Source organism: Miniopterus natalensis, chromosome 16 (assembly GCF_054644295.1).
Source record: "Miniopterus natalensis isolate mMinNat1 chromosome 16, mMinNat1.hap1, whole genome shotgun sequence".
NCBI classification, from domain to species: domain Eukaryota; kingdom Metazoa; phylum Chordata; class Mammalia; order Chiroptera; family Miniopteridae; genus Miniopterus; species Miniopterus natalensis.
The window spans coordinates 17,776,448-17,797,509 of record NC_142096.1 but is presented as its reverse complement, the minus strand read 5'-3'; positions in this window follow the sequence as shown (position 1 = coordinate 17,797,509).

Here is a 21,062-nt window from a genome sequence, read left to right as displayed (position 1 = left end):
AGAAACATCAACGATGAGAGAGTCATTGATCGGCGGCCTCCTGCAGGCCCCCGACTGGGGATCGAGCCCAAAACCCAGGCCTGTGCCCTGACCGGCAATCGAACCTCGATCTCCTGGATCCTAGGTCGATGCTCAACCGCTGAGCCACGCCGGCCGGGCTATTCCTACTTTTGTCTTCCATTCTTTTTCTATCTTTTGTGGTTTTGTTTCAGAATTTTATGATTCCATTTTCTCTTTCTTAGCATATTTGTTATACTTCTTTTTACACTTTTTTCAGCGACTGCCCTAGAGTTTGCAATATACATTTACAGCTAATTCAAGTCCACTCTCAAATTACATTTTACCACTTTACAGATGGTGTGAGTACCTTATAATGACAAAATTATCCTAATTCCTTTCTTCCATCTTTTGTATCATTTCCTTGCTGCCATTCTTTTCATATGCACATGCACACACACACACAGCATACATAATTAAACACATTATTGGTGTTGTTATTTTTAGCATACTGTTTACCTCGTATAAATTAAGAATAAGAAAATTATTTTACCTTCACTTATTCCTTCTTCAGTTCTTATTTTTTTCTGTATGTAGATCTGAGTTTTTTACCTATATTATTTTTCTTCTTTCTAAAGAACTCCTTTTAACATTTCCTGCAAGCTATATCTACTGGCAACAAATTTCCTCAATTTTTTTTTTCTAAAATGCCTATTTCTCCTTTATTTTTTAAGGATAATTTCACAAGGTGCAGAATTCTAGGTGGGGGGGGGGATTTTCTCTCAATCCCTTAAATATTTCACCTTATTGCCTTCTTGCTTGCATGGTTTCTAGATGTCTGAAATAACTTTTATCTTTGCTCCTCTATAGATAAAGTTTCCCCCCCCATGGATTCTTTCAGATTTTTTTTTTTTTTTAATTTTCTGTGTTTTGAAAATTGTATGCTTAGCTATAGTTTGGTTTGACTGTCTTTGTTATTGTTTGGTATTTATCCTGCTTGGTATTTTCTGAGTCTCCTTGGATCTGTAGTTTGGCATCTGACATTAATTTGGGGAAATTCTAGTCATTATTTTTTCAAATATTCCTTTTGTTCCTTTCTGTTTTTCTTCTCTGGTATTCCCATTAAGTGTATGTTGCATCTTTGTAGTTTCCCTACAATCCTAAGATATTCTGTTCTAGGTTTGTTGTTGTTTTTTCAATCTTTTTTTCTTTTCTTTTTGGATTTTAAGTTTATATTGATATATCTTCCAACTCAGAGATTCTACCCCCAGGCCTTATCTAATCTACTAATAAGCCCATCAAAGGCATTCTTCATTTCTAGCATAGTGTTTTTTATCTAGCATTTCTTTTAGTATATCCCTTCCTCTAGTCAGTTAGCCCCTGATAATGCCCCAGCAGGTTAGGCTCTAGTTAACTGGTTTCCCCTGAGGGCAGGCCATCTGAAGAAGAACAAAGTGCTCTGGTGTATTTCTAAGTGGTTTCTTTCCCCCTTTCCCTGACAGAAGCACAGGGGGATTTGCCTTTGATACTGTGGGAACCTGGCCAAGCTCCTGGAGGTAAATTTCATAACATTGTGGGTCTCCCTGAAGGTTATAACTCAGAATTGTCCACACTGAGCCTCCAGCAATTTGCTAATCCATTTCAGGTTTCCCTCCCTCAGCTCTGAAGTCTGCTCTGGGAAGCTGTGTCTATGCACACATCTGTCTGTCTCTCCATTCTCGGGCGCAGTGATTTGCCCTGAGTCTTCCCCTTCATTCCTGAAGGATATGTTCCCTGGGTATAGAATTCTGGGTTCTTTTCTTTCAGCTTTTGAAATGTGCCAGTTCTTTTTGGCCTCCATTGTTTCTGATGAGAAATCCACTGTCACGTGGATTGCTTTTCCCCTGTAGGTAATGCAACATTTCTTTCTGCCTGTTTTCAATTCCTTTGTTTTTAGTTTTCAGAAGTTTGACTAGGATATGTCTTGCCACAGAAATATTTGAGTTTATCCTGTTTGTGTGGGTTGCTCAGCTCCTCTAACCTATAGGTTTATGGCTTTTGCCAAATTTGGGGGCTTTTCAGTTATTTTTTTTAAATACTTTTCAACCTCACCTCATTTCTCCTCTCCCTTTGTGATTTCAATGTCGGAAATATTAGATCTTATTATAGTCCCACATACCACTGAGGCTTTGTTCATTGTTTTTAGTATATTTTCTCTTTGTTATTCAGGTTAAATAATTTATATTGTTCTATCTTCAAATGCATATATTTCTTCACATGTTTTCCCCATTCTTCTGTTGAGAACATCCATTAACTTTGTTTTTGGTTATTGTATTTCTCAGTTCCAAAACTTCAACTTATTTCTTCTTCATATCATCTATTTCTTTTCTGAGATTTTTTTTTTTATGTCTTTTCTGAGACTTTCTAAATTTTTTATTTGTTTCAAGTGTGTTTGTAACTTCTCATTGAAGCCTATTTATGATGGCTGCTTTAAAATTTCTATTAGATAATTCTAATATCTGTATCATCTCAGTTTTGCCTTCATTGATTACCTTTTTTATTCTACTTGAGGTTGTTTGTTTGTTTGCTATGATGAGTGATACTCAGTTGAAATCTGGTCATTTTGGGTATTATGTTATAGAGTCCGGATCTTATTTAAATCTTTTGTTTTAGCAGGTCTCCCCTGACACTATTCTGGTGAAAGAAGGAAGGTGCCACTCATCAATTCCAGGTTTTCCACTTGGCCTTTGTTGAGACCCAGGGGGAAGGGCTCTTCATTACTGCTCCCCATAGTCTGCATTCCCACTGGGGAGGGCGACCTCATTACTACCTAGCAATAGTGAGAGCCCTGGTTCCCACCTGGCTTCCTCTGACACCACCCCAGCAGGAGGGGAAGTTCAGACATTCTATGTTGTCTCTACTGGCCTTGCAGAGTCGGGGGAGTGAAAATCCCAACTCCCCAACCGTCCCTGAAGCTACATCAGTGGGGCAGGAGCACCTTGTTACTACTACATGACAAGGATGGAAGTCTTGGCCTTTGCTTGAGGACAATGAAGGGAAGATAAAACCACCATTTTTTTCTGTGGTGTTTGGCTGGAGTAGAGCAGATATTATCTAAAAGTTTCTTGCTCTTTTCTTGGTTTTTTGGCTAGAAAGTACAGACTTTTCTTGGGGCTTTTTTAGCCTATGTCTATTGGTATTTCCAAGTTGCCAGTTTTCCCGTCTAGGATACATAAGACAAAACAAAACCTAGGTCCCAAGGTCCCCAGTCAGTCTACTTTCTGTTCTCTATCCTTTAACATCTTCTTTTATTTATTTTATATTTAATGTTCAGTGCTTTTAGTTAACAAGAAAAATAAGAAAAGGGTTGTCTACTCCATTGTCCTGGAGGCAGAAGTCAAGATGAATTGTCTTTTACAATTTTGAAATGACTTTCCCCTTGCAGTCAATTCTCTCCTTGCCTGATGTAAAGTTTAATTAACACACAACTTTAATAGCACATCATGCTGTGTGAGTCTTCCCTCTTGTTTCACACACTTCACCTTCATAAAGAGATCTTTGAGAATGAAAAGAAGAATATGTAACCTGAATGCTCATTGTGGCTTTTACTTTTTAATAGTCCAACAGAATTAATTAAATATCTATCAATACAGGACATATATTTTTCTTTCACACAAGGAAATTGTATGTAACCACTTAAAATGAGATATAAATTTATGTATAAAAAGTCTAGGATATATTGCTATGGGGTAAAAACAATGAAATTGCATAGTATTTTTTAACTTTGTGTGTTTTTTTGTTTAAAATTTTTTCTTTTTCTCTTTTTTAAGAATTAAAAGTCCATGTCCCTGAGTTCGCTCTCTTTTTTTCTTTTTTGTTCAATCCTTCCAACCTCCCAACACCCTCCCCATACCAGAGCCTAAATTTTTTTTTAAATCTTTAAAAATAAATAATTTATGCTTTAGCCCAAGAAGCAAGAAATGTTTTAATTTTTCAATAGCTATGCTCTGAAAGCAATTTCATACACTTATCTCATTTGATGTTGACAATATGTATAGCCAGGGAAGGCATTATTCCCAGTTAACTTCTAGTTCAACGCGGTTTCTAGATACCACACAATTATCCATATAAATTTCTTGGGTTCCAAATGCAATCATATTTGCCTTTTTAAAATCATCTACTTGAAAACACTGGAAAAGCATCCTATGATGTAAGATAAACAAATGTGACATGTATAGAGAACCAAAACCTACAAACTTCTGCTCCCTAATTCTTCAGAGACCATTTTCAACAAACAGGTGTTTCTTCTTTTCTATGTACTCGACATACACACCAGATAAACAGCCTTAAAGTTTTTAATCACAAGGTCTATGACATACAACTTTTCTACTTCAAAGGACTCTAATAATAGCACATGCATAGAAATATAGCTCTCTGAGCAGAGTAAACAAACACTTCTCTCCTGAGAGGGATCAGATGAATCCGCTTATGTCAGATCTCTCCCAGAATTCCATTGTTGTCTCTCCAAACAGGCTTTAAGGAAAACCACCAAATCTGGGATTGGGAGTCTTTCTCAAACGTGTTTCCTTTAAAAACACAGGGAAACAGGATTTTTGGCCACAGGAGGTCAAGGTCAGCAATCTAACAGAAAAAGTCCTTTTGAACTTCCTTTCTGAGAAACACATTATGTTATCTGAGGAAAGTTGTTACATTGAAAAATCTCAGTTGACACTCAAGTGATGATCAGTTTTATTCATTGCACAAGGAATGATTTCAGGAAGCATACCTATAAAATCCACAAATCAGATACTAAAACGTAAATTTCCAAGACAATGAGAACAGTAAAAGCTCAGTGAGGACTGGAACAGTGTTTTAGCATTTTTGTGTGCCCCACAAAGAACTGTACAGTGCCTTGCACATAGTAAGTAATCAGTAATTATTTAATCAGTGGTTGTATTTTTAATAAAAGAAAAAGAAACTAATGAAAAATCAGAATTAAGAATGCAAAGAAATGCAAAGAAAACATTCAAATTGTATTGCTTTCAGAGACCTGAGTTTATATGAAATTTTTGCAAATATGGGTGTTGTTACCAAATAAAATATAAATACATTTTATTAAGATAGTTTTAGTACCAATGTCTTATACGTGTACAGTATTTTTTTGAGAATTTAAGAAAATTTTGAATAAACTAGCTCATTTTAGTGTTACAAAAATTTCATTATTATCTCCATCATAAAGATGGAAAAATTCAGATGAGATTTACCTAAAGGCACCCAATGAGTGAGCAATAGAGCTTGACCTTTGCTCCTGTAAATGAGATTGTCTTTCATTTCTGCAAAGGAAGGCAGCTCATGAAGCTCTTACCTCAGTAAGAAGGGCTTAAAGGGCTAGCCCTCAGCACACAATTCACTCCCTAATCACTTTAAGCTGTAGTTTGACCTGCTGTCTCTCTGATATTAAACTGTCACTGAGCTTTGGTTTAGTTTTAAGTAAGAAACACCAAAGAAGAATACACATCAGGTAGGGGAGATAGATATTTTGTGACACTGGCAGGTTTTCTTCCCATCTGACGACCACGTTTTCACTTCCTGCCCACAGAATGTTCAAGGAAAATGTCTGAAAAGTATTTCCCTTTGCTTTAAACTGACCCATGAAAATCCATAAAATTTTTTCATTCTACACTATAAAATGGGTATTCCCAGATAGTGTAGCAATTCTAAATTTAAAAATAAGAAGCATTAAGCAACAGAGTAGTTTGTTTACATGAAATACCATAATATTGCTATTCATCACTTGGCCTTACTTAGGTTTTACTAAGCTGACTTATTTCCATTTAATACACGGGAACTTCTAGTTTTTGTTTTTGTTTTTAAAAATTCACTTCAGTAAGAATCAATATTGGAGCTATCTTTGTTTAAAAGGTTCATGACATCTGTCGTTAACTTATGTTTGGAAACTATAAGATTAAGTGGCCACTATTCTTCCCTTAACTAAATTTTCCTTTTAATACTTGAAAGATCCAGGTTTTGCCTTATGATATGTTAATTAGGGACTGGTTAAAAATGTTTTCTAAAAAGGCACAAAATGCCTATCCAGTGATAAGATTAACTGGACCCAAATGCTAAAAGCAGTTAACATCATGTTCTAGCAAAACATTCTTGTTATGTGGGTGACTCAAAGTTGCCAATGCAGTGGGCATATGCACCCCAACCTACAATGCTGAAAGGTAAAACATCCTAAGGACTTTATGATTTTATAGCTATCTCCGGTGTTGGCCTAATATACAAGGCAGTTTAATGAGCCAAACGCAGCAGGTAGCCTCAGAGGAAGTTCCGCTCTCAATCAAGGCTCTTGCTTCCTTTCCTGCCCCGGACTCACAATTCCCATGGGCAAAAGTTGGAGTTGGAGTCTCAAGGAAATGCAGAACCAATTTAAATGTACTACTACTCTAGACAATGTGTAACCTTTGTTAGCAGCCATGAAAATAAGTATAAGTCTATACATTCTCCTGGAACAGTATTTTGTACGTGGAGACAACTCAACATATGCATATCCAATTGAATAAATAGAATTATATTAAGCAGCAATATAATTAGCTTTGTTGTTAGTATTTCTCATCATTTTATATTTGGAAATTTTGTCTTAACGTGACATTTTGCTTTGAAAACACCTGTGTTCTTTGAACTTAGATGGTACTCTGTCAAAAGAAAAGTGATGGCTTGAATTCTAAAATATTGCAACTTTAAGGGACCAAAAAGTTCATTTTGTCCAGTCATTCCCAAATCATTCTGGTGGCTTAGTAAAAGTTCAGGTTCCTTATCTGCAACATGGAGAGGTCAAATATAAGTGTCTTTCCCCAGGAGTTCATAATCTCTTGCTCCCTCTGGTGTCTGTCTGCTCTACAATGGATCTTTTGAAGCAGTGGCAAACCTCCAGCTTTTTCGTTGCTGTTGTTCTAGTAGCCTCTAGACATCTATAGCATGTCAGGTCCCATCTGCATCCTGAGACTGTCAAAAATAAAGCCAGCCTCAGGCAGCCCCCTGAAATGTCTGAATGTTTGGTGTTAGTTTCAGTCTTCTCTTTTCTTCTCCAGGGGTAAGCCAGGGGCTGGGAGCCTTGCCAATGGTATTATACTGGGCTGGTGCAGGATCTCTGGCAGGTGACTGCAAACTGATCTAAATCTTTGCCTTTGTTCCTGGTGATCCTTAGGCATCTAAAGTATACTGGGCCCATCAGTGCTCAAAGACACCTGAAACAGAAGCCAGTCCTTCGGTTCCCATTAAGTTGAAACACTGGACACATCATCCAACGCTTTCTCTCCCCAGGGAGAAGTTAAGATTTGGAGGTTTTTTCCTGTTCATTCTGGAGGGGTGATGTGGGTGCTTGCATGCAAGTTTATATTACCATCTTTATTCTCAGTTCTCTTAACCTGAGATTCTTTCCTGTCAGCACTCAGATCCAGGCAAGACAGAAACTAGTACAGCACCAGGTCAATCCCCACAAAAAGTCAGAATATTGGACATACAGTCCAGTTCTTTTCTCCCTTCCCCAGGGAGAGCTGGGTGTTTCCTTCCAATCACATGGTGCTGGCGGGGGGTGGGTGAGGTGGAGAATTATGGTGAGAAGGTGTCTCCAATTTTCCTACTGGCTTGGATATGGCTAGTTTCATGCTCACCATATTCTTGAGAACTGACTGCTACCCTCATTAAATCACTCAAGACATAAGCAAATTACACTTTCAAATGCATCCTTCTGCCATGAACCTCATCATTAAAGGCAGCAGGTTCCATTTTCATCTAATATCAAGGTGAATTAATGCTACAAAATGCGTACTCTTGCATTCTTTATCTATGCTTAACAGAGGAGAAAATTCTATTTTAAACAGAATGTGTACAGGATAAATTTTGTTTCTAAACTGCAATAACAACTTTGTTGTAAATCAGACACTGTAAAATAATTTTACAATGTCTTGGAAAGAGCCCAAGACCATGAGTTCTTAAATGGGTTCTCCATGGCAAATGAGGCTGCCAACCTCTGCATGAACAATACGTCTATTCCCTGATACTGCTAAGAAATATCCACTGACATGCATTTTAGTCCGATAAGAAAAAGAGTGGAAATATGTTCCGATCCTTGAATTGTTTGTAACTAATTGTGGGAAAGTTATCTTTAAGATGTGTCTCTTGGGGCTTTTTCTTTCCCAGTGCTTCATAGTACATCAACTATGATTTAAAAATTTAAAAATTAAAGAAAAAAAAATGTATTAGTGTTTCTTATTATTTTATTATTGTTATTATATAAGTTAGATCACTAATTGGAAAACAAAAGAAAGGCACTCAAAGAAAAGATGAACATAAAACAAAATGGGTAAAGTAAATGTGGGCCACAGACTTCCACTTGCAGAACCCTAGAGTAGACAAATGTTTCCTTATTCCTCCTGCCAAGTACAATCAAAACCCCTGGGCCTTAAATATAAGACAAAACAAGAAGACTCTGAAGAAGAAGAAAGACTCTGGAGAGAGGAAAGCACACTAACTGGGGATCTTAGAACCCAAAGAACAATATGGTGGTGAGTTTCCTGGGTTTTCCTTTCGCTTCATATATCCAGACTTCAAGTTGAAGAGGCTAAGAATACATGAATGTCAACAAGCACAGACAAAAGAACAAAAGCCTGCTCTCTTTAGCCAAAGAACCAAGAAAGGGACAGCCTAGCAAGACAGAAAACTTTTAGACAGTAACCACTGTACTCTAGCCAAACATCACAGGAAAAAAACAACAACGTCAATCATGGCCCATCCCACAGCAGAGGTCTAGTGAGGAGTCTCCGCTCCTAACCTCTCCAGGCTGTAAAAGGCGTTCCAACACCAAGTGTAGAAAAGGCCAAGTAGGAAGCCAAGGCTTTCCCTGCCAGTTGGTAACAAGTCCCTCCTACCGACAGTGTTAGCGGAAATGACATGGGGAGCCAGGACTTCCAGCCCCACGGGGTAGTGACAGGGTGATCCTCTGGGAGAGTCAGGCCCTTCACAGTTGTCCAGCCATAATGAGGCCAACTTCCCTCCACTGCAGCGTCAGTGAGGTCCAGTCGGGGAGGGAACGCTCACCTCAATCAGCAGCAGTGTGTCCCCCTCAGGGTCAGCAAAGGCCAAATGACGGACCTGAACCTATATTTTCACCAGGCACTAATGAAGGGCACTCTCTTTCCTTCTCCCAGAGCAGTGTTAAAGAAAGCCAGCTGAGACAGAAGGCTTAAATAAAATCCAAAATCTCACATTATAATATGGAAATGTCTAGGTTTCAACTGAAAACCATTCATCATACCAAAACGAGAAAGATCTCAAGCTGAATGTCAGAGCACAAGCTGGCCCCTTGCACGGAAGGCAAGTAGAGACCCAAGAAAGAGGTACACCCCTCAGGATGGGTAGGTGGCAGGTTTAATAAGCAAGGGAACTTACGTACAAGACTTGTCTTCCGTGGCCTCAAGACAAGTAGATCTCTACACTGCCTACCAGAATCTTAAGAGTTTTCATGGAGGCTTTCTCTGAGTTCTTCATATATTTAGTCTATTGCTCTCTCGAGGTTGCATCCTTGAAAACGGCTCTCACTGTGGGAACAGTGGGCAGAGCGTACATTCCAAGGACAGGGAGGGGGGAGCCTCCCATTGCCCTTGTCCAGCTTGAGAGTCACCCGGTGGTCATGTCTTCTCAGTTACCTCCTTCTACACAGAATAATGACAATCAGTTCATGCCAGCACCAAGATAACAGAGATCTTAGAATTTTCTGACCAAGGTTTTAAAACAATCATGATCCAAATATCTCAGTGAGTAATTACAACCACACTTGAAACAAGTAAAAAATATAAAGCCTTAGAATGTAAGTAAAAAGTTGCAGTAAAGAAATAGAAAATATAAAGGAGACCCTAAGGGAAATTTTGACCTGAGAAATATAAGTAAAATAAAATAAAATAAAATAAAATAAAATAAAATAAAATAAAATAAAATAAAATAAAATAAAATAAAATAAAATAAAATAAAATAAAATAAAATAAAATAAAATAAAATAAATAAAATCTCAGTGGACTTTACCACTCAGCTAGGCACTATACAAATATTTCCAATCCTCGCAATGACTCTGCAGGTAGTTATTATTACCCATATTTTAGAGATGAGGAAACAGCCTTTCTGGATCTGAGAGTCAACTAGGGGCCTCTCTGGAGTGCGAACCCAGGCTTATCTGCCTGTGCGGCCCACGCCTAACCTCCCATAGCATGCTGCCTCCATTAACTCTCCTCTGAGCATCTCAGAAACCCTCTCTGAAAGCCCTGGGGCTGGGCTGGACTGGAACTGGAACTGTAGCTGGAACACAGGGGCTCCTGTGGCTCCCCTTTTTCCCCACCTTCATAGATGTTTTCAAGTCCCTCTTCTCCCGGTTGTCCTCAAGGTTCACCTGAGCTTTCTGCTTTCAAATTTGCAAATAACCCAAGCCCCTGAATCCAGTATGTTTGATGTGATAATGGAGGGGGCAGAGGAAACACTTCTCCAGAACCCCCTGAAGCTGAAAAACAGCCTGGAGCTCAGCCTGAGGGAGGAAGTGGGGTGGATCAACCAGAAAGGATGTTGACCCCCACAGGTCAGACGAGAGGAGGGGCCCTCTGGTCAGAGGGAAGTGAAAACAGGGAGTGCCTGGAAGAGATTGTTCATGCTTTAAACCCGGGCCAAACTAAATGAGTAATGAGAGAGGGTGTGCGGGACCTCACTATATATAGCCAGACCTAGGACTCCCTCTCTCAAGGGAAAAGGAGTCCATCTGCCCCAAATAGTTTTAAGACCTATTGGTTGGCAACCCACCCAATGATACAGCCAGGGGACAGCCGGGTGGGGGGGGGGGGCAGACAAGAGAACTCCATCTTCCCCTTTTGGGACTCTCCTGAGTGGTGTTAGTGGAACAGGATGTAGAGCCCACTTGGGAAGAGGAAGGCCTCCCTTCCGTTGCAAACATGGATGTCTCAGCCCTTAGTAACTCCGAAGGGAGACTGACTCCTGCCTTCCCACAAGCCCCTGGCCGCAGAAGGTGTGCGGATGCTCCCCAGTTCATGGATTTGTGGAACAGGGCTTCTCTCTGGAGGTCTTTTGGCGGCTCTCTCTCTCTCCATAGGGGGCTCACCTTGCAGGGTCTCTATTGCTATATTTTTGGAGATAATATTCTCTGGAAAAGGGCAATTCTAGGAGGACTCTGGCACCCATGTTTCCATGCCCATGTGCAGCTCTCTCTGCTCATGGGAAATTCTGAAGGAGCCAGCCACCTTATGGAGCTCCAGCTATACTACCTCGGGTCTGATAGTGTCCCCCGTGACGCAGGGTGTTGTCCTTTTGCCTGTAGGATAAGGAGCTTAATCAGTATTGCTGAATATTAGGATAAAAGGAGCTCTCTAGTGTCTGGGGGGAGGGTGGGGAAGGTCAAATGTGGGAAGCAGGCCCCCTTCCAGGCTGAGCAGAACTCTTAACTAATGCCAGGTGAATGGGGCTTTGTCTCAAGGTATCAATTTGAACTGATTGGAAGAAAAAATGTTTTCTTAATAATGATTTTTAAAGTTTAGCTCCTAGCAACCAAGAACAATTAATTCAAACAGGAAGTTCTCAGATACAGGGCACTACAGATAACGACACTTATCTGTAAGCCTTACCATTGATTACAAAATTGATAAGAGACACTGTCTTCTTTGGCCTTTAGCTGCTGTTACAGGCAACAAAATGTCCAAATTCTAGAGTGTTGACCCCCTAAACTAAGAAAATCCATCTCCAGGTTTACAGAAGGATACATAAAACTTTCTTTCATCACCAGGAATTTCTGCCACTTCTCCCACGATATTTTCCATTCTGAGGGAATGGAACAGGGATTTTCCTGTTTTATCAGAGCTGTATTTTGCAATACGTATGCCCCTTGTTCCCACTCTAACTCCACCGCCCCCCCTTCATCTCCTGAATGACTTGATTAAATCCACTCCCACTAGTGGAGCATCTCAGAAAATATGCCCAAAGAGCACTGCAGTCTTCCTTCCCTCCTCTCCTCCTACTATGGGGGTTTCAGTATCCACATGGGGAATCCATCCCATGTCTCTTGGCTGCACAGCTCTAGTGACCTTTACCTTCACCCCCTTCAGCAGCCTTACCCCACCCACACCTTTTACATTAGCATCACCCTGACCAACTTAATCTCTGAAATCCCCCTGATACGTTCTCTTTTCATCCCAGTTTCTTCCTCCAGTTTTTTCCAAGCCTAACGGTTCTCTCCAGACCTTATTTCCTCCATACCCATCTCCTTTAAACTGCTGAGCCAAAATCTCACTAACTGCCCCTGTCCCCCTTGTCTGTCTTCCCCACTGGTCCTAAAGCCTAGCTTTGAAAGAATCTTATAGTCCCATCTCTCTATTTCGACATTGGAGCTGCTGACTGCAGTCCTGAAAATCAAAACCCGCCTATGAAATTGATCTGGGCCTTCAACAGTGCACCAAGAGCGCTCTGCCTGGAGCTGCTCTTCTCAAGTCCCGGACTCCAGCCCTCCCACTACCCTCCACCATCCCCTCTGAGGTCAGGACTCCATCCTGATTTTGCAAAGAAAACAGAAGTAGCCTCCCTTAGTTTCTTCACCCTCTCACCCCCGTCTTCCCCAGCCTCAGCTCAGAACTTCCTTCCCCAACCCCCATCCATTTTCCTCATTAGGCTCTTTCCTTCTTCAAGGCTTCAGGTGTCAGCATTTCCTTGGGGCCTTCTGGATTCATAGTAAATACTCGATAAATGTCAGGTTTTATTATTACTTTGTTGTTGTTAATACTCACCCAAGATATTTTTTCCATTGATTTTTAGAGAGAGTGGGAGAGAGAGAGAGAAACATCGATGTGAGAGAGACACTCGATTGGTTGCCTCCCAAATGCACCAGTCTCGACCAGGCTGGGAGTTGAACCCACAACCCAGGTGTGTGTCCTTGACCAGGAATTGAACCCATGAACCTTCAGTGCATGGGCTGACACTCTAACCACTGAGCCACACCAGCCAGGACTCAGCTATTATTATTTTTATCCCATCTCCCTCCACACAGAATCCATTACTCTGCTTTCTGCCAGATAATATTTTTGTGTTTTATTGCACTGACCACACACTAATGATTATTTATCTGTATGCCTTTCCCTCATATAAAACCACAAGCTCCTTGAGCACAGGGACTGTGCCTTGTGTATCTTTGGAAGCAACATAGTATCTGGCATATGATAGATGCCCAATAAATATTTGGTTAAATAAATACATAAATAACTGACTTCTTAGTTCTCAACTGTGAAATGAATATGTCCATCTACACAATGGCTGCAATTCAAATCACTTCAAGAGACCAATCACTGTGCCTGCAAACCAAACCAATTAAGTCAGAATCTCTTAGGGGGAGACAGGCCCCGGGCTTTAGTGTGCAGCGTGTTTTGAGAATCACTGGCTTATGGAAGGTAGTGAGACTCAAGACTCAGAAGGTTATCTAATTCTAATATGTTGTACTACAGTAAATGTGTGACTGTAATCTAATAAGAGAGACAAGCAAACAAGAAATAGATTCATGAAACATTAAACAGTAATTGGGGTGACACCAGTGGAAATGCCCAGTGGGTGGGCATTGGGGGCAACGGCTTCCTCCTGGCACCAACACTGGGGTTGTACCAGCTCAAGTCCATCAAGTTCTCAGCTTTGGGGATCCAGATACTCACTGTTCATCTCCCTGGTTCCTCCTCTCAGCCAGCGTCATAATGTCCTAGTGCTATTACACCTGTAGTCCTAACTTGTGCACTCACAGAACTCTAGAGGAAAACAAAATAGTTAAGACAAGTTGGGGGTCAGGTTGTGTGGGTGTGAAAAGCAGGGCAGGCGTCGCTGGCAGGCAAAAATGACCCAAACCTGTCTAGTCCAGTGGCTCTTCTAAAATTGCTCTGTGGTGTTTGTTGCTGACCTTGGAATGTTTTAGGCCAAGTAGGGTGCCTAAGAAGTCAGCGTGGAGAAGGGGTCTGGGGTCTGACACTCAAGGTGTATTATCTGGGAGCATATATAAAAAATGAAAAAAGATAGACTTTACATGCATTCAAGTAGAGCACGTCTTGCGTTGCGGGCTTTGAGATGTTCACAGCGGGAGCAGCTGCTCTCACTGGAATGAACGTTCACGATGAGAAGGAACGTTGTGCCAATTGCAGTAACACTGGGTAAACTGGCGACTAGGAAACTCAAGGGGACAGAGCCCGGGAATTCAAGCCGGCACCCGCAGCCGAGCTGTGGGGAGCACGCAGCAGGCTCAGGTCCCGGGAGAGGCCGGGCCCGGGAGGGGGGACGGCTACCCCGCTGGAGCCGGGTCGCGCCTGGAGCCGCGCCGCAGGCGGGAGCCTTGCGCCTGGTACCCGCGCGGGGCGCTGGGGGGCGCCAGGAGGCCCCGCATTTCGGGATCCGCGGGCTGCGGGCGGAGCCGGGGCGCCTGGGGGCCCCGCGTAGTCACAGGTGTGTGAGGGCCGGCAGCCCGCAGCCCCTGGGCCGAGGCGCGGCGAAGAAGGCGGGGCCTGGCTCCGCACCGTCCGGGGGGACGTGTCGGGCGTGGACAGCGACTGAGCCCGAGCTCGCCCAGGCCCCGACGGTCGCGGTACTGGCCGCTCACGGGCGGGGACAGCAGTGGCAGGCCCGCGGGGTCGTCCTAGTCCTAAAAGGTGCAGGCCCAGGCGGTGCCTGGCACAGCAGCCCTCCTGTGGCTTGGGCCGGGAGAGGGGGGGGGGGGCTGTCCCGGTCCTGCCGGAGCCCAGCGCAGCGCCGCCCCCCCCCCCCAACCACCCAAGAAGACCTCTCCTCTGCCTGCCCCCGCCTGGCTGGGGATCCAGTTGCTTTCCAAGTCTCAGAGCTCGGACATCTCACAAAACCGGCGGGAAGCACATTTTAACGTCCACATCAAGACAGTGTGATAGTGGAGGTTAATATTAACCTTTATGCCAGAACAGGAGCGCCAGGGACTCCATCCACCAATGATCACTGGGCAGGTTTCACCACCTGGACGGAATCCGCTTCCCGTGATGCAGGGTCCTGCAGGTGCCGAGGAGGCATCCTGGCAGGCCAACACCTGCCCCGAAGGCGGGCAGCTTAGGGGCAGGGTCCTGGGGAGGAGCGTCCGCAGTCTTCCATCCCCCCCGCGAGGCTGCAAGCGCCCCGAGACAGGGCACAGAGAGCTCGGCTTGTAAAAGATTGCGCGTGGGATGCGCACAGCTTCTGCCCCTTTTCATCTCGGGTGGGGAAAAAAAGTGCTCTCCCACTGAGCCACCTATATTTGAAGCGCCGCACTCTCTGTTCATGGGCACACATTCAGTTTTTGCATGAGTCTTAGGACTCTGAACTGTACCTGAAAAGATTAAATCAAGGCCTAAAAACACCTCACATTGGACTGGAGATGGGACAAGCAGAAGTGACCCCACAGAGGCGCGAAGAGGACCACCAACCAGGTTAACAGAGGTTAGTCTTCTAGGAACACAGAGCGCCGGATATATATATACTCTTAACAGAAAAGGGCAGCTGCGGAGCGGTAGGGAAAGTGTGGTCCCACTGTTGGGGGTGGGGAAGAGAGGAACCCCCACCTGTCTTTATGACTGTGGAAGCGGAGAGAATGTGTGCGAGGAAGGCAGGATTTGTAAGCAGTCATTGGCTCTGAAGTTCGGGGGGGGGGGGGGGGGACGGGACTTAGTTTTCCCTTCATGTGCTGCTTAAGTTTTTATGAAAAAAAAATACAAAATTTAAAAATGTAATAAAGCTATTTACGAAGACAAGTGGTTTTATATTGGTAAGACGAAAATAAAGCCTGACAACTTTACTCCTTTACACAAAAAGCCAACTCTCCCTCAACTTTAAAACACTAAAAAAGTAAGAAGCTTGAACCCTGCACAACCAGAGGTCACCATCCCCCGCTTTTCTAACACCCACTGTAGCATGGGGGGGGGGGGCTCAGGACTGCAGCCGGCTCCCTGGGAGCTCTAAAGCTTGGCACGAGTTTGGGAACCGCGCGGTTGGTGCACTTCCAGCTCCGCTAATAACGTACGCTTTTATCTGCAGTAAGTAGCTTGATTTCTTACCTGAGAAATGGGGGAGAAATCAACTCTTTTCTAAAACTTGGAATGCGAACATCCCCGAGTTTTCTCTTTTAGAGAGGCTGCCCTGATTGGACGGTACCTTTAAAATCTTTTCCAAGGTTGTACAATTTCGTGCTCTCTCTCACTGATACCTGGAGATGGGTAACAATTTGGTCTTGAAACTTTTTGTTTAATTTCATCTCCTGTCCCCAAGATGATTCTGCACCTGCCGCTGAATTGTTTCCCCAGAGGTGAAGCTCCCCGCTAGCGAGTTCCCCGAGGTGCGGCCACTGACTCGCCAAGGCAATTTTCCCGGAGGCCGGCGCTCCCGTGCAGAAGCCCCCTCCTCCCGCATCCCCGGGGTCTCTGCGCCCCCGCCCCCCGTGCTCCGTCCCTCCCCGCACCCGGCGCAGCTCCGCGCCCCGCGGGGCCGAGTCCGCGCCCCAGCGGCCCGCGCTCGGCTCAGCCACACCTGGAAGACGCCGGACGCCAGAGTCGCCTTGGCCCCGCCCGGAGCCCCGGCTGGCGCCCCGCTGCTCCCCGCCACCTCGCCCTCCACCTTCCTGTCCCCGAGGGGACTCAGCGACTCAGTCCACGGGCGGTGGCCCAGCCCAGCCGCCACCGCGGGTAGCGCGCTCCGGGTCTAGCTCGGGTGGCCACTGGCGCACCCCGCATCCTGGCGCCCCTGCCCTTCCCGGCACCTCACCATCCTCTGACCGACCCGTCACCTCCCGGGAAGCGGGGGGAAAGGGGGGGAAGCGAGCGAGGGAGGGAGGGAGATGCCAGACCGGCTGCTGGAGTTTCTCGGGCCCGACCCCGCCACCGGCGTTCCAAGCCGGCCACAGCCCGCCGCGTGGCCAGCGCCCCCGCCCGCCCGATGGCACCGCGGCCACCTCCGGGCGGCTGCGCCTTCTGCGCGGACGTGGCCCCTAGAGAACCGCGGCTCCGGCCGCCGGGCTCCCCCCGCGCGCCGAGACTCCGGCGCCCGGCACCGCGACGCGCAGCCGCTGGCTCACTACAGCCCAGCCCCGGTTCCTGGGGCTCAATTTCCCCCTCGGCACAAAGTAATCCCCCGAGACCCAAGTCCCCTCCCCTCCCCTCCCCGGAGGAAAGTCAGTCCCGGATGTCACTTCTGGAGCTTCTGACTCCTCGGAGCCGCAGGCAGGCTCCCGGCCGAGTTCAAAGCGAAGCCCTGCTCTCAGCTCCCAGCCCGGGTCCCTCCAGGCCGCGGACCCTGGCGCCCCGGGCACCCAGCGCCTAAAGCAAACGCAGGGTGTCGCAGTCTCCGTCCCTGCGACCCGGCGGTCGTGCTCTCCTTGGCTTATTCACGGCTTCTTTTTTTAACACCAAAGTAAGATCTTTTCCCTTCTAAGTTAAAACCATTGCAAACTATTGCTACAATGTTCCTCTGACTTAACAGCGGCTGGAGTGCAGGTTCCCGGCGAGGGGAGCGCGGCGCCCTCTGCTTCCAGCGCCTCTTCTGCTCGCAGATGCCTGCGAAGGAGGGAAAGGGAATCGCCTCGGTCATCCCGGGACCTAGAAGCGCCCGGAGGGAGGGGCGGAGGTGGGTGGAAGCCGACCCCTGAGCTTAGGGTTTGTCCTGTACATGATTTTTTTTTTCTTTGTGTAAAGCTTTAGGGATACTACTTTTTCCTAGAGGGTGTAAGAAATAAGCGAATTTAAAATTCCAACCACGGTAGTAAGCAGTCCCGATTTGTCTGGGATGGAATGAAATGCTCTAAAAATATCTTTCCATATAACGCTGGCACCGGTACCCCATCTGCTCCCCACCCTCTGCCGGAAAAAACGTATCCAAAAAATCCGCATTCGCAGAATAGGGGAGCGTGCCCTGGAAAGGACCGGCGGGCCACTGTCTTCACCTCGCGGCGCAGTCAGGCCGGGCCTTTGCGAGGGGTAAAGAACAGGGTGTGTAATCGCAGCAAAGGGCAATGCTAGCCTGCAGGGGAGATGGAAGCGAGGTTAGCTCGGCAAATAGAGGCGCGCAGGAAATGCTTGGGGATTACAGCGAGAAGTCGACGTGGAAAACTGATAAGCAGAATTAGCTGCTCAGACATATTAATTAATTAACCGCCAGAGGAAGAAAGTTGTTAATGTAGGCAACACCCGATACAACTTTTTTTTTTTTTTTTTTTTTTTAAGGGGGATTGACTGACTCCGGAATGGGCTGGAGGTGGGGAGGGCTGCATCTTCTACAACTCTTAATTTATCTTACAAGCCCTTCGGCAATGTCCCTTTTTTCGTAAGTGTGTACATCACTTAAATTTTTTAAATTATTTAAAAGTGAATAAATAAAAATTATGCACTTTCCATACCCACGATCTCCTTACTAAACTACAAACTTGAATTTTTATTTTCTCATTTCTCCCTCCGGCAATCTCACTAAGCCCTTTTCAGTTTTATGTTTTTGGTATGTGTGTGTGCACCTGCAATCCCTGCTATTGTTTTCAAATGTCCTAAGGGATTTATTAAAATAAGCAGAAGAACCCACTACATAGAGAACAACTGTGAAACTGCTACTTCATTTTTGCTGCTTCATTTCGCAGATGTATCAGAATTATTTTCCTCTTCATCCCATCTACCATTGCCCTAGGGAATTGGTTTCTGAGACTGAACGATTTAAAAACCTGAGTATCAAGTTTCAGCATTTCTGGGAACCTCTGGCAGCTAGAAATTATTTCTTACCTTGCTGTCGTCCCCCATTCCACTTTGCTTATTTACCCTCAAGAATTCCAACTCTGTTTCACTCCTATAAAAAAAAAAAAGTAAATGACATGGAATATGATTCAGGACTTGAGAAACTACAACCGGTGGTAGGAAGAAGGACTGGACTGAAAAGAGAATGTTAGCAGGCTTGATATCACATCCAGTGTGTACCAATGAACTGTCCCTCTATAAAGACCTTGGGATTTTCATGTAAAAAGGGATTTCGTATGAACTGAGGCATTTTATATGAAGTTCTTTAAGTTACAACTATTTCTAGTCTTTCTTTGTCATCAAAGATGCGGACCTGTCCAAAGCTTAGGGTAAAGCACAGATGGGCTGTGTTTCATGCTAATGTGGGCAATCTTACAAGGCTAATAAAATTCTCAATCCACTAATCAAAGTACCAAGTTATTGTTGTTTTCTCTTTCCCAGAGGAATAACTAAATTAAACACTCCCCACTCCCTCCCCAAATCTGCCTGGATACCTAGAGACTTGTAAAATCAAAGGGGAAAGAGAGGCAAGAGCATTTTCTGTGGCACTGAAACAATCCTTTAAGAACAATCTCGTTTAATCCCTACAACCATCCAGTGAGAGTGTCAGGCTTTTATTATTCTCTCTACTTTTTACAGATGAGCAGACTGTTCAGAAAAAGATGAGTGACTTCTCCAAACTCACAAAGCTAAATTGCTGAGCCAGATGAACTTCTGACTCAAAATGCAGAGACTTTACTGCTTTTGGAGCAGCCATTCAGCCACTCGCTACTCTTTTTGCTCCAGTTCTTTTGCTAAATTTGATGTTTTGACACATTAGTCAAGAGAAAGGAGTAATAGCCACTGACCGTCTCAAATAGAAAAGAACAAGCAGGAACTCCTGGTTTCTTCAATTACTTTAGGAATCACTGATAGGAAACCAAGGTGCCAACAACCAAGCAAGTTACTCAAGTCAATTTTCTGAGCACTTTTACCAGGTGATACAGAGGGAAAACAGACCCTCCTTGCACCAGCTTTCTGTCGCCAGAGGAATCAGGCAGGCCAGAAGACTGCTCAACCCACTGCAAGCTTGCCGCAATTCTTTTCCTGCTTAACCACAGATCAGGTATACGAGATTCCAAGCAGAGTAGGCACTGACCTTGCTCTTAGAAAAAACTGGGTCAACAGCATATTTACTGCCGTTTAGTTACGTTTATCAGAGTCCCCGTGCAGAGTGTGACTTCACAAACCATCTTCCTGAGCAACAACAGTATTGGGAATATTTGTTATGAATTTGACTTTATCAAAGTGTTTAAGGCTTTGACTAAAGTGGTAACAAGATCCTCAAAGCTAAAATGTCTTCATTTTCAAAAATTAAATTTTACTTTTTTTTCAATTATTCAGCCAAATTGTTGTTTGGACCTGAGCTGCTGAGAAAGTTAACATTCATGAAAATTATCATTATCATGACAACGACTTACTGAACACTTGCTGTATGCTAGAGCTAAGAAATTATTTTTTTTATCTTCACCCCATATGTTTTTTAATTGATTTTACAGAGAGAGGAAGGGACCAAGGAGGGAGGGAGGGAGAGAGACAGAGAAGCATGGAGCTTCCCATAAGCCCCTGACCAGGGATGGAACCCCTGATGGGAATCGAAACTGCAACCTTTTTGGTGTATGGGACCATACTCCATTCAACAGAGCCACCCAGCCGGGGCTAGTGCTAAGAAATTTTATATTGCACTAAAGAATACTATTTTACTATTTAAATACTATTCTACACCATGCTAAGAATTTTTAACATCCAGTATTTTGAATAAAGCTGAGAGAATTGCCAGTGGTGTGGGTTCTAGGTGTGTGTAAGGAGGATGGTGCGAGTTGAATTGTTTCACGTAACGTTGCCTAATAATTCAGAAGAGAATTTAAGGGACGTAAATACCATTTTTCTTCAGGTAGATATTCTGAACTCCTTGTAAACTGGAAGATGAAATCTATGCTGAAATAATGGCTGTAAAATCTCTCCCTCTGTCCAAAATTGTCAAAACAAGGCAAAGGAGAGAGGGGAGAAGAAGGGAATGTTGAACATCTGCTATGTGATGGGCATAGCTGTGAAAATTAAAAACAAAACGAAGTGGGACACTTAAAAACATTCGGCAGAGATTACCTATTTTCGTTTACAGTGCCCTGTTCCGTTTTCTCTGAATTCCTTTTGCTCTGATGTGCTTTTCCTGATAGCAGCACACATGTAAAGAGGAAGCCGATGTCT